At 35.3% G+C, this 12,133-nt stretch overlaps 1 long non-coding RNA gene across 7 annotated transcripts in view; it reads left to right on the forward strand.

The window, feature by feature from the left end:
- The window catches only part of LOC122226005, a 232,324-nt gene that overhangs the window by 7,876 nt on the left and 212,315 nt on the right, over positions 1-12,133 (forward strand). Inside the window, exon 2 of one of the 7 annotated variants that reach the window (XR_006205453.1) lies at positions 9,006-9,083. The exons of the other annotated variants lie outside the window; for them this stretch is intronic. This is a non-coding gene — a long non-coding RNA (uncharacterized LOC122226005). The remainder of the gene's footprint in view (positions 1-9,005; positions 9,084-12,133) is intronic. 7 annotated transcript variants of the gene reach the window in all.

A 12,133-nucleotide genomic window follows, 5' to 3' on the forward strand; every position in this document is an offset into this window, starting at 1 on the left:
AAATGACTTGCTTAGGGTCACGCAGCTAGTTAGTGTCCAAACTGGAAATAAAATCAGGTTTCATGCTTCTGTTACATAACAAAATTCAGTCAAGTAAATCTGAAGATATAATTGGCTTTATTAAATGATTCATGAATTGTGCAGTGCCCCATCTAGCAAGTAGAGAGGCAGTCCAAAGAGTTATACAAAATGGAAGATTTTTATAGAAGGAACGCAAGAAAGTTACTAGCAAAAAAAAGGGGTGGGAGGATTGTTCCAGGCAAGGCCCCTTTCTAGGAGGTAAAAACAAGTGGCCTTATCATACAGATGACCACATCTTTCTTTGGTGGATGGAGAGGGCCCAGGTGACAGACTCATTAGCACTGATTAAAAAATTTCTGACTGCCCAGTTGAGACTACATTTTTGAGAGAAATTGAAACTGTATGAAACTGCAGTTAGATTATATATTAAGCACCAGTTTGGAAACTCTGTGTAAGTGACCCCATTTTGGACCTGTTTTGTTTCGTTTTGTTTTTTGTTTTGTTTTGTTTTGTTTTGTTTTTTAACAACTCTTAATGCAGTCCACTGTTCTACTATAGCTGATGTTACCACAGATTATATGAATGTTTGTAATCCTTGGAAGAATACTTCTCAACTATCAACAAAGAAATAAAAAACTAAATCTAGTGATTCCAAGAAGAATGTAATGTTCTTACTGGAGTGTGTCCTCACCTTGAGGAATATATTTTTAGAGTTAAGTCAACTAATTATGCATTATTGCACATTATATAAGAACATTATACAAGTCAGTTAGAACTGACAATAAAACAACTTCCAACCAAGATCATCTGAATTGCTTTTATTTCTCTTTTAAAAGCACTAAAACAAAATCACATTCCAGTTCAAATGTTCTGTAAGTCTCCCCAGCCTATCATGCTTTCCCCACAGTATTAACAGTCTCTTCCTAGGTTTTAGCAAAGGAACATTTCTGTTTGTTTCTTTAATTCCTGAGAGGTCACTGAAATTTCAAATGTGATGATTTTTCAGGTAAGAGAATTAAGAAAATGCACTTTAAGAATGTCTTAAATACAGAACTAGGGCTTCAATTTTTATTTAGAAGGGCATACCTTATTTAAAAGAATTAATAATGCTAATAGAAAATTAGTTTACTTAAGTATCCTATTCTCAACAGAAAAATTAAAGATGCAAGAAAAAAATCTTTAGCCTCTCCACTCATCTTTTTGAGGTATAATTATTTTAATTCCATAGCCAGCTGACCGCTCACTAATTGTTTCAATAAGGATTTGTATCAGATTGCATTGCCTTTATCTCTGATTTACTCAATAAATATTTGTCTCCATCTCTGTGAAGCTTTCTCACTTCTGCAGAGTAAGAGAGGCAAAGAAGGGAATTCCTTTACTCTAAACCTAAAGAATAAACATTGTAAACTTGTTCCTTCTTTAATATGACTAAATGATGGGTATGTTTTACTGTCTAAAAATTGAAGCACATTTTATTTATTTCAAGAATGGCCCTTATCAAAATTTGGAGTCAGTCAGTGTTGGGTCCATTACATGTTATTTCTCAATTAGTTTCCTTTAAAAAAAATTCCTCTAACAAGCTTAATTATTTTTTTTTATTTTTCTCATGTAACAGAAAATATGAAGTGTATCTTGTATTAGCTAATACAACCTCTTAATTTCAGATTAATCAAATTGGAATCAAACTCCATAACAGTGCTGCAGAATGTCCAAACTTTGGGTTATTTTGGGGGTTTTGGTGGAGAGAAGGGGTAACGGAAGAAAAATGTGGTATACTCAAGAGTATTTTATATTTCATAAGTGCCCATTGTTTTATCATAGTGTCGTGTGTCTTTGGATATTCGTTCTGTGATTTTTTTTTCTTTTTATGCAGATGCGTAACTAGGGATACAAGAAACCATGGCAACACTGTCTTACTGAAAGAAAATAAGTTGAAAGTAGTAATCCCTTGTTCTCTAAGATAAACCAGTCTGTGGTGGGATGTAAGTTGGGCCTTTCCCTCTACCATATACCAGTATTCCCATGATAGTGGTTTTTGTTGAATATCTACCTCAGATATATTCACAAAATTGGGAAAGTTTTAGAAGTTGTTTACAGAGGCCCATCAGATCTCAAATCACAGAGATAAATTAAAATTCATATGATTTATAGAGTGAAGAAGGTACTAAAACATCAGAGATGATTATTATTTGTAAAATCTCACATAGAGTAAATACAGGATCAAGTTGTAAAAACAATTTTGCAAGAAAAATGTAACCAATTTCCCCAAAGGGCAAAAATATCACCATTCTTTTTGGAAGCTGTCACAATGTCCTCCTTTATGAAAATGGCTTTTCTATTAGAGGACAGTTACTACAGTGTGTTGGAATAAGAAAAAAAATAGATGGTAAAAAAAAATAGAGGCGAAGCATACCTACTTTTGTATTTGTCCTCTCCTGATTCTTAATTACTGATGAGCTGTGTGGAAAGGGTAGTCCTAGGCAACATTTCAAACTGAAGCTTGTCTTCATCTCCTCTCTTACATTCTCCTTCTCTGCTTTTTTTGTTTTTATACTCTACTGCATCTGTGGCCAAAACAGCAATAATTCTACATTACTTTCAAGTCAGAAGGGCAGGTGTCAACAATTGATTACAAAATTTATTAGCTGTATTAGCTTGTATGGCAGTCCAGTGAAATTAAATTAAAATCTATGCCTGTCACATTAAGGAAGTGTGAGGACTAATAATGTATGAGCACTTGAGGTGCTTTCTCCATCTGGCCTTTACTCATAACACTCGCTACCTGTATGGTGGTACTTACCTGATGCTACATGTCCCAGAAGCACTCCCAATTTTTAAACTTTGTCTCTATTCTGATACCATTCCTATGAGACTATGAGAAAAGTCTCAAACTCTGACCCAGTAAGTCATTAATCAGTGCAAAATCTGATCATGTGTTGTTCCCTTGTTTTTATCTCCTATAGATAAATTATTACAGATGTCCCAGGGTTCTGGTCTATTTTCCTATGATGTCTATTTGCCATAAGATCATTTGTTTAAAATAATAATTTAATGATCACCCCTCTCTTACCTACAGACAGTGCTTCTTAATAATTTCCAAATTATCATCATGTCAATGTCATAAGTTTTTCTTTTTTAAATTACTAACATGCAGACCCTACCCAGTTCTACTGAATAAACAGCAATATGAGACTACTCTACAGTCTATTTCTAACAGGCTCTCTAATGAATGTGTGAGAGATCTAGAGCATTCTATATTTTGGGTAATGAAACCGCCTTTAAGTCTCACATCATGGTTTGACACTGAATTGTATAACCTTGGGCACGTGAACAAACCTCTCTGAAATTCAATTATCATTGTTATTTTATATCCTAAAGGGGGAGTAATAATAACACTTACCTCATAGCATTGAGAGAATTAAGGGAAACAAACAAAATAAACAAGATGTTTCTTTGCAAAGTGCTTTATACATAATAGATAATAAAATAAATAATCCACATTGAGTACTTGTGTGCTTTAGTTCTATTCCAAGCCTTTTTTATGTATTATTATTATTTAATCTTCATGAAATTCCTGTGAGGTTAAGGAAGTATCTTTAGTCTCCCATGATGGTAGGCCTCTCTTTCCTTGTCTACTTCCAGTGGCCTGATAGTGAACTGCGTCAGTTAGACTGAACCGTGTCATGGAAGGAGAACAAGATCTCAAACTGATACAATACCAGTAATTTTCCAATTCCCTAGGAGAGGTTGGGGCATCTCAAGAATCCTAGGCCAGGAAGACCCTTTTTTGCAAATACAGGTGTACTTGACCCACTTTTAGTCTAACCAGTCTAGAAATATTTAATGTGCATGGATTCCTTCCACCAGAGGGCTCTCATAGTCAGCTCAGCTCTGTGGCCCTACAGACCTTGGAGGAATTCCTTGGTAGGTTAGAGATATTCTGTTTTTCTCCTCTGCTCTTAAGATACTCTCAAGAAATTTCATCATGCAGTAGGAAGGGCCACTGTGCACCTGTACAACAGAAGCAGGTGCTGGAATTATGATTTTACAGGAGAGAAACTGAGGCACAGAAAGGTCAAATAGCTTCCTGTATTATGAGACAACTAGAAATGATTCTACAAGCAGATGGCTGTTGTCTGTGTGGCTCCAGTTAACATGATTACAATGATTCTTCTTGCCATTATTGAGGCATTATGGGAGGCTTAAGGTTAAAATTTTTGGACATGTAGGGCCTTAAAGCTTCCTTCAAATCATGCTACAATTTTCCAAAAAGACTCTTATGAATTTTTACATAAGTTAGTACATTTTTGGACTGTGTTAATTTTGTAAATTTAATGCTAATCTACATTTTAAAGGCATTTAGAGATCATGTCTTTTTTTTTTTTAAGATTGGTTGCTTCAGTAGGAAGAAAAATATTTTCCTCATCTATAAAATAACACAGGTGATTAAAACAGTTTTCCCCCAAAGAAAGTGTTGATCTATGAATTGACAAGAGTAGAAGCTGGGATGGAAGGGGAAAGAAATGAAGTAAGGCAAGGTTACCAGCATTGTTTGTACTTCTAGGTCTGAATCTGTCAGTGCAACTCAGGCATATTCTCTCACACCTACCCCCACTGGAGAGGTAACAGTGCAGGCCAGGGGACCATCTTGATCATTTTCTGGACGAGCAGGTTTACAGATTCTAATAAACTGGCCTTTTAGGCAGTGTCTGATTAGAACTGGATGCGTAACTAAAGCAGGTAGAGAGCAAAACATTCATGAGGAAACAAAATCATACCTTTACCCCTGCTTCTTTCTCACTTTCCTGAGACAGTCAACTCAGTGTTGAAAGAATATTCTATAGTGGACTACATTCTTGGCCCAATCATTGCTAGCTATGTACTTGGGCAGATCACTTCAACTACTTTGAATCTCTTTTCACATTAATTGGAATATGTGAATTTTATAATTTTATAATGTGAACCTCATAAAGCTAGAAATCTGAAAGATATTTTATATAGGCCACTGAGTGCATTGTGTCTGTTCTCTTTACCATAGTTGACACAGCACATAGAGCAACTTGAGGGTAGGTCTTTGAATTTTACTTATTTGTTAAATTATTCTAAAGTCATTTTTTTAATGTTTATTTAGTTTTGAGAGAAAGAGATAGTGAGCATGGGAGGGGCAGAGTTAGAGGGAGACTGAATCCCAAGCAGGCTCCATGCTGTCAGCGCAGAGCCCAATCCAGGGCTTGAACCCACGAACTATGAGCTCATGACCTGAGCCAAAATCAAGAGTTGGAGCCACCCAGGCACCCCTGTTAAATTATGCTAAAAAATGTCTTTTCAGAAGAACTTAACTATAAATTTACTCACTAACTCACTGAAGGCATGATTGAATATTATGAAAAAGATATAAATAATATGATTTCGATAAGTTTTTCCTGAAAGAATATGGCAGTGTGAGAGAGAAGAGACCTAGTTTCCCCTCCACATTGCAGACCTTAACAAATGTAAAACAGCTTCTGGAAATTACTTCTGGATATCTTGAAACTCTGTTGGTTGAACAAAATAGTTTGCAATATAGCAGTAGGAATAAATATTAATCTCCAACCATGTCAAAGAAATTTCTTGGGTCAGTTCTATCCTTTATAACTGCATACACACATGCTTTGGGATTTTCAATGAAAGCAAATATCACAACTGAAAGAATGGAACTAATGATGTCAAATATCTTTTCTATCTTAAGCAATGTGACATTGAGCTGATTGTTCCTTTATTAAGAATGAATCATAAACAATTTTAAATTCTCATTGAATAATTTATTTTTGCATGTGTGTTTTAAAACTTTGATTTGGTATCATCTATACTCATTTTCAAAATTAAGTAACATTTAAAATGTATTTTATAGTTACTTTCAACTTAAAATAACATTTTTTTTTTCCATCTACAGGAGTGACATAAATTTTTCTTTGTAAATAAAGATATTAAGGACATAATAATGGAGGTAATGAATGGAAGTTGTTAAACTCATTAGTATTGTATGAACTTGTATAGGCAAGACAGGACCTGGCAATCTGTTTTTTAAATTTTTTTAATATTTATTTATTTTTGAGAGACAGAGTGAAACAAAGTAAGACTGGGGGAGGGGCAGAGAGAGAGGGAGACACAGGATTGGAAACAGGCTCCAGGCTCTGAGCTGTCAGCACAGAGCCTGATGCGGGGCTCGAACCCACAGACTGTGAGATCATGACCTGAGCCGAAGTTGGATGCTCAACCGACTGAGCCACCCAGGCGCCCCAGGACCTGACAATCTTAAAAGTCCTATGCATTTTAATATCCCAAGGATTTTAGAATGAGGACGTTATATGAAACATTGTCACCACACCTAGCTCCCTGATAGTAATTGATAAGACCTTTTCTTGCTCTTTTCTCTCTCTTTTTTAAATTTTAGTTAACATACAGTTCAATATTGGGTTCAGGAGTAGGATTCAGTAATTCATCACTTTCATGTAACACCCACTGCTCATCACAAGTGCCTTCCTTAGTACCCATCATCGATCTATCCCATCTCCCACGCACCTCCCTCCCTCCCTAGTTTGTTCTCTATTATTAAGAGTCCCTTGCCTTTCATTTCCCTGTCTTCTCTTTTCCACTCCTTCCCATATATTCATCTGTTTTGTTTTTTTAATTCCACATATGAGTGAAATCATATGGTATTTGTCTTTCACTGACTGACTTACTTTGCTTTGCATAATACATTCTGGCTCCATCCACATTATGGCAAATGGCAAAATTTCATTTTTTGATGGCTGAGTAATATTCCAGTGTGTGTGTGTGTGTGTGTGTGTGTGTGTGTGTGTGTGTGTGTTCACCACATCTTCATTATCCATTTATCAGTTGATGGACATTTGGGCTGTCTCCATAGTGTGACTATGGTAGATAATGCTGCTATAAACAATGGGGTGCATGTACCCCTCCAAGTCTTTATTTTTGTATCCTTTGGGTAAATATCTAATAGGCCAATTGCTGGATCATAGGGTAGTTCTATTTTAAATTTCTTGAGGAACCTCCAGACTGTTCTCCAGAGTGGCTGCACCACTTTGCATCCCCACCAACAGTACAAGGGCATTTCCCTTTCTCAGCATCCTCGCCAGCACCTGTTGTTATTTATGCTGTTAATTTTCTAGCTATTTCTCTTGTGATGACAGTAACAATGATTATGTCAGTGGTTCTTAAAGAGTGACTTCAGAACCAATAGCATCAGCATCACTTTGGTAGACAATTGTTAGAAGTGCAAATCGTCAGGCCCTACCTGGACCCTTTCAATGGTTTTAATGCTTGCCAAAGTTTGAGAACCATTGAATTAGGGAAGCACTTCCATAACACAAATGACCACAGCTTTTACTGGAAAATTAGTCCTGTACTCTTAACTCTAGTGACACTAATATTGAACATGATCTTAGCCTAATGAACAACAGTAAATGCTTAGAAAAAGAGAAAGAGAAAATTGCACCTAGAAAGGAGTTCATATAGCTAGAGAGGAAATCTTGTCAGCAAAGACTTAATTGTACCAATAACATTCAAATACTTTGTTACCTTTTTTGCTGGAAGGAGATAGCTACATGCAAAGCCAACATGAAGAACATGGAAGCTACTTCTTTCATTGCAAAGAAAACCTGAAGTCTTTCTATAAACGTTACAGACCAAACAGTAGTACCTGTAGTGACACTTGGGCATCTGGTCCTCTTCCCTAGCAGTCTCCTTACATATCCTTGCTGATGAGGCAGCTGGCTGACCCAGGGCCACTGCCAGTTGGGCCAGTAGTAAACAAACACCTAAGCCAACGTGACTCAATTAGTCTTTCTTCAGAGACTTTGGAATTGGCACTGAGGCATGCAGTATGTGTTTGTAGAACTAAGAGGATATGAAAGTTGAGGTCGAGGTGGCCATTTGAACTCAAAAGTAGAAAAGGTAGGGCTTTTAGAGAAAGAGAAGAATAAATGAAGTAGATACACAGATACCTGGGTATCTGGCTGTGGAGTGGTGTGGGATGTGGAGGATGAAAAGCATCTAATACCTTCTAATTCTTGTTGCATTTTTTCTCCTTAGGTTTCCTATGACAACTCAATACCCATTCAATAAATTTTTGTGTTTTGTTTGGATAAATAGGTCAAAAATGTTTTCTGTTATTTGAAACATGATTCTTAAGATTCCTATTTATCAGTGAATATCTGCGTTCATTAAATATGAAAATAATTTTCTTATTAGCTATGCTGAAAACAAAGGCTAGGATTTGGTGTTTGAATACCTGATCTCTTCTCAAGAATCACCCCAGATATTAACAGGATTAACAGGGTGGCCACTAGTAGAAATAGATATTTTCTTGGTCCCTAGAAGAAGAGAACTTTTACAGCATGAAGAATAGGAAACATTGTACTGTGTGACAGTTGAATTGATTTTCCTTTATTAACTGAAGGGAAAGGAACACAAGAATTTAAATTTATAGACCAACCAACAGAAACTGAGATATAGATTAATCAAACTAAAAAAAAAGAAATCAGCCATTCAGAAGATGCATACAATATGGGAAGTCTGATAAAAGTTGGATGGGCAGACAGTGGAACAAGTAGCAATGAAACAAGACAACTGGAGTCCTGCTGAGGCTTTCCACACACAAGTACCAAAGAGAAGACTAAGTATCCATGCAGCTTGAATATAAAGCAAGCACTGGGCCTAACACCATTAAAACACAAAACATGTTCTAGGACAAACCTGACTCCAATAAAAAGGCAGCAGAACGTGACACCAGGCTCTAGCTGAGGTCCTTTTTACCTTAAACCAGGGATTATACATCTAACGCTGGGGTTCCCATGTTAATGATAGCAGGGAAAAATTGAGAAAGGCATTTGGGAATAGGAAGGAGAAGGTGTTTTTTTTTTTTTTTTTTTTTTTTTGGCTCCCATTAAATGATTATCCACATGTTCTCTTCTTACGTGCCCTAGGAGAACATGGAGAAATAATAGTTTGAACACTGAGGACCCATCTAAGTATTATGAAGAAAGAATCCATCCATTCAGTAGGTGAATTCTTCCCCCCAAATTGCAATAATTTCAATAAATTCATTTCAGTTGGTTTTAAGATTTTTTTTAATCACTTAAAATTAATAGTTAAACTCTGTAGAGTTTATTTACCTCTCCCCTCACCCCATCCTCTTCAATATATGTACTCAGGAGAATGAGTAAGAGTGGCATTCTCATGTTTAGATGGAAATAGTGATTAACTGACTTAATGTATTAAATGCACCCTTATTTTATCTTAACCATAGAACCCTTAGGATTACAGTTATAATTTAGGCAAATTAGGAGTAATTAATATCTCTGGTTTCGGGTAACTATAGAAAAGAGGAAAACATGAGTTCAAGCCTGGGAGATCCCTTGCTGCATCACTTCTACTACAAAACTAAGAGATTGCTTGGATCTAGAAAGATGGAATGAAAACTGAAATTCTTTAGTCATTTTCAGGGCAAATGATGTGTGTTCCTGGAAGGCTGAAAGTAAACTGAGTTAGTGTGAGAGGGTTTCAAAGAAAGCCCAGATATGCCTAAAAAGTTCCTTTTGTCCTCAAGTGTTCCACCTCTCAACCAATATCTAAAAATCCCTTCCAGTGCTATTCTAAATTTATCATGACTCAGGCATTATACTCTGGGTTTTGAGATGTGGTTAAATAAACTCTGCTTTCTATATTTTAGTCAGTGTTTTGTAGGAACAGCCAGTAGGAATGAGTCTTTTTAAGTCTCTTAAGCAGAGACTTAAATATGTGCATTTGATTTGTCCATCAGCTCTCTCGGATTCCAAATGCCCTATAAGATAGGCTCATCCCCCAAGCAGCGATAATTCTGTATCAGTTCTTAGGCAGAACTGTCAGCTTGTCTCCATTTCTTCTCTTCTTTCACACAGTTCTTGATGATCATTTTAAAGTCAGTTTACTTGGGGAAAAGAAAAAGAAAAAGTGGACATGAGCATTATAGCTGTCCAGCTATTAAATGCTCCTCCTGAGCATCAGCTTCCTCGTTGGTGGAAGAGATGAAACGCTCAGAAGATAGTATGAAGTACAGTGTAAGCCCAATAATCTTATTGATAAACCAACCGGAAATTTTGGTTTTGCTGACAATGTGGCAATTTCTGTTCAGAGATTTTAACATCATAACAATCACCACTTTACTATTTCTTTTTCTAAATAGGCAATTTCATGCATAGTATGATAGCGTGTACTCTGATATCTTCTATTTTTTATAGTTTTTGCTTGAACTAAAAGCTATAACATTTTATTACCTTGATATATTAACTCTTAACTGGGGAAATTACAACCAAGCAGAGTCATATATAATATCCTATGGATTTTTCATTCTCATCTTGTTGGAATCAGTAGAATGAGGAGTTTAGGGAGATCTATTTTAACAATTACTCCAAGATGAATAATGCACATTTGAAAGGCAAAGAAATAGAAGTCAGACTGGTAAAAAGAGAAAACAATTATTTTGTGTCAGTCTGAAGTAAAGTAGAAACACTCCTGTTACGCAATTACAATAGTGATGATGTAAGGTTCAATGCAGGTGACAAACTCAGTTTCAGGAGTGGTCATGTTAGAATTTAGCTGATATTAGGCATGTCTGTATACTGTCATACCAAGTTTTAATTTATTTATTTGTTTACTTATATTTCTAATTTCATTGTATTTTAAGATATTAAAAAAAACTTTTAGACTTACAAGGTAGTTGCAAAAATAGTGCAGAGAGAATTTTCATATATCCTTCACTCAGCTTCTCCCTTTTAATATCTAAAAATACAAAGAGTACATGTTGAAAACTAAGAAATTAATCTTGGATCAATAGTATAAACTATTATTATAAACTATTTTATAAACTAAAATCCAAAACTTATTCAGAGTTCACCAGTGCTTGTTTGTCTAATAATGTCTTTCCTCTATGCTCCCTGCTCCAATTCCAGAATACAATTCAGAATCCCACATTCCATTAAGTTCTCATATTTCTGCAATCTGTACGAATTACTAGTCTCTTCTCATATTTTATGATCTTGATACTTTTCAAGAGTATTGGTTAATGATTTTGTAGAATGTCCCTCAATTTGTATTTTTCTGGTGTTTTATCATGCTTAAATATAGGTTCTGCATGAAAGTTATGTTATGTGTAAGGGTACTAAAGAGGTGATGTGCCCTACTCAGGACAGTGTGTGGAGTATTACATGATGTTCATGTGTAATGCTGATTATGTTAATCTTGATCATTTCTCTCCCTCCTATGAAGTTACTATTTATTCTTTTGTAATTACTAAAATTTGGGGGAGACATACTTTGAGACTACTCAAATATCCTGTTCTGCTTAAGCTTTTCTTCAGTAATTTACTATCCATTGGAGGAACTTACCTGCTGTGGTTTTCACTGTGGTATTCTAATGGTGATTTTCTATTTTGCTTATTTCTGCTATATATATTGATTGAATTCTTCAGTAAAGAACAGCTTTTCCTTCTTCTTTGTATCTTCTTTCTTTCATTCCTTTGTTCTTTTCTCTTTATTTCTTCATTCATTAATTTTATTAATTTATTATGAATATTAATTTTATTATTTGGTTTATAATCAATACTATTATTATTTGTTTTGTTGATCTAGTTGTTCTAACTTTGGCCATTGGGTATTCTTTCAGATTGGTCCCTTGCCCTTTTGATATATCTTCTTCATTTTATGTCTTCTTCATTTTGTTAGTTGTGGGTTTTGTTTTGTTTTGTTTTGATTTGTTGTCATTTCTTTACTTTGTGGGACAGATCCTCTGGGCTTTTCTTGTATTTTTTTTCCTGCCTCAGACCTGGTACCAACCAGCTCTTCAAAGAACTCTGGTTCCTTTTAAACAGTTCTTTTAAAATGATATTTAAAAACCAATATCCAGGTACTATTTATTGCTACTGAGTCAAAATCACTTCATGATAGAGTTTTAATGAAAATTTTGCTGGGTGAAAATCATTCCTAAAAATCTAGAATTTTTGGCAAAAATTCTGGAGTGTCAAGAGCACTTCCTAATCTGTTGTTAATAGATCCTATGCTTTTGGTAAAGGGTTCCA

Source organism: Panthera leo, chromosome C1 (genome assembly GCF_018350215.1).
Source record: "Panthera leo isolate Ple1 chromosome C1, P.leo_Ple1_pat1.1, whole genome shotgun sequence".
NCBI lineage: Eukaryota > Metazoa > Chordata > Mammalia > Carnivora > Felidae > Panthera > Panthera leo.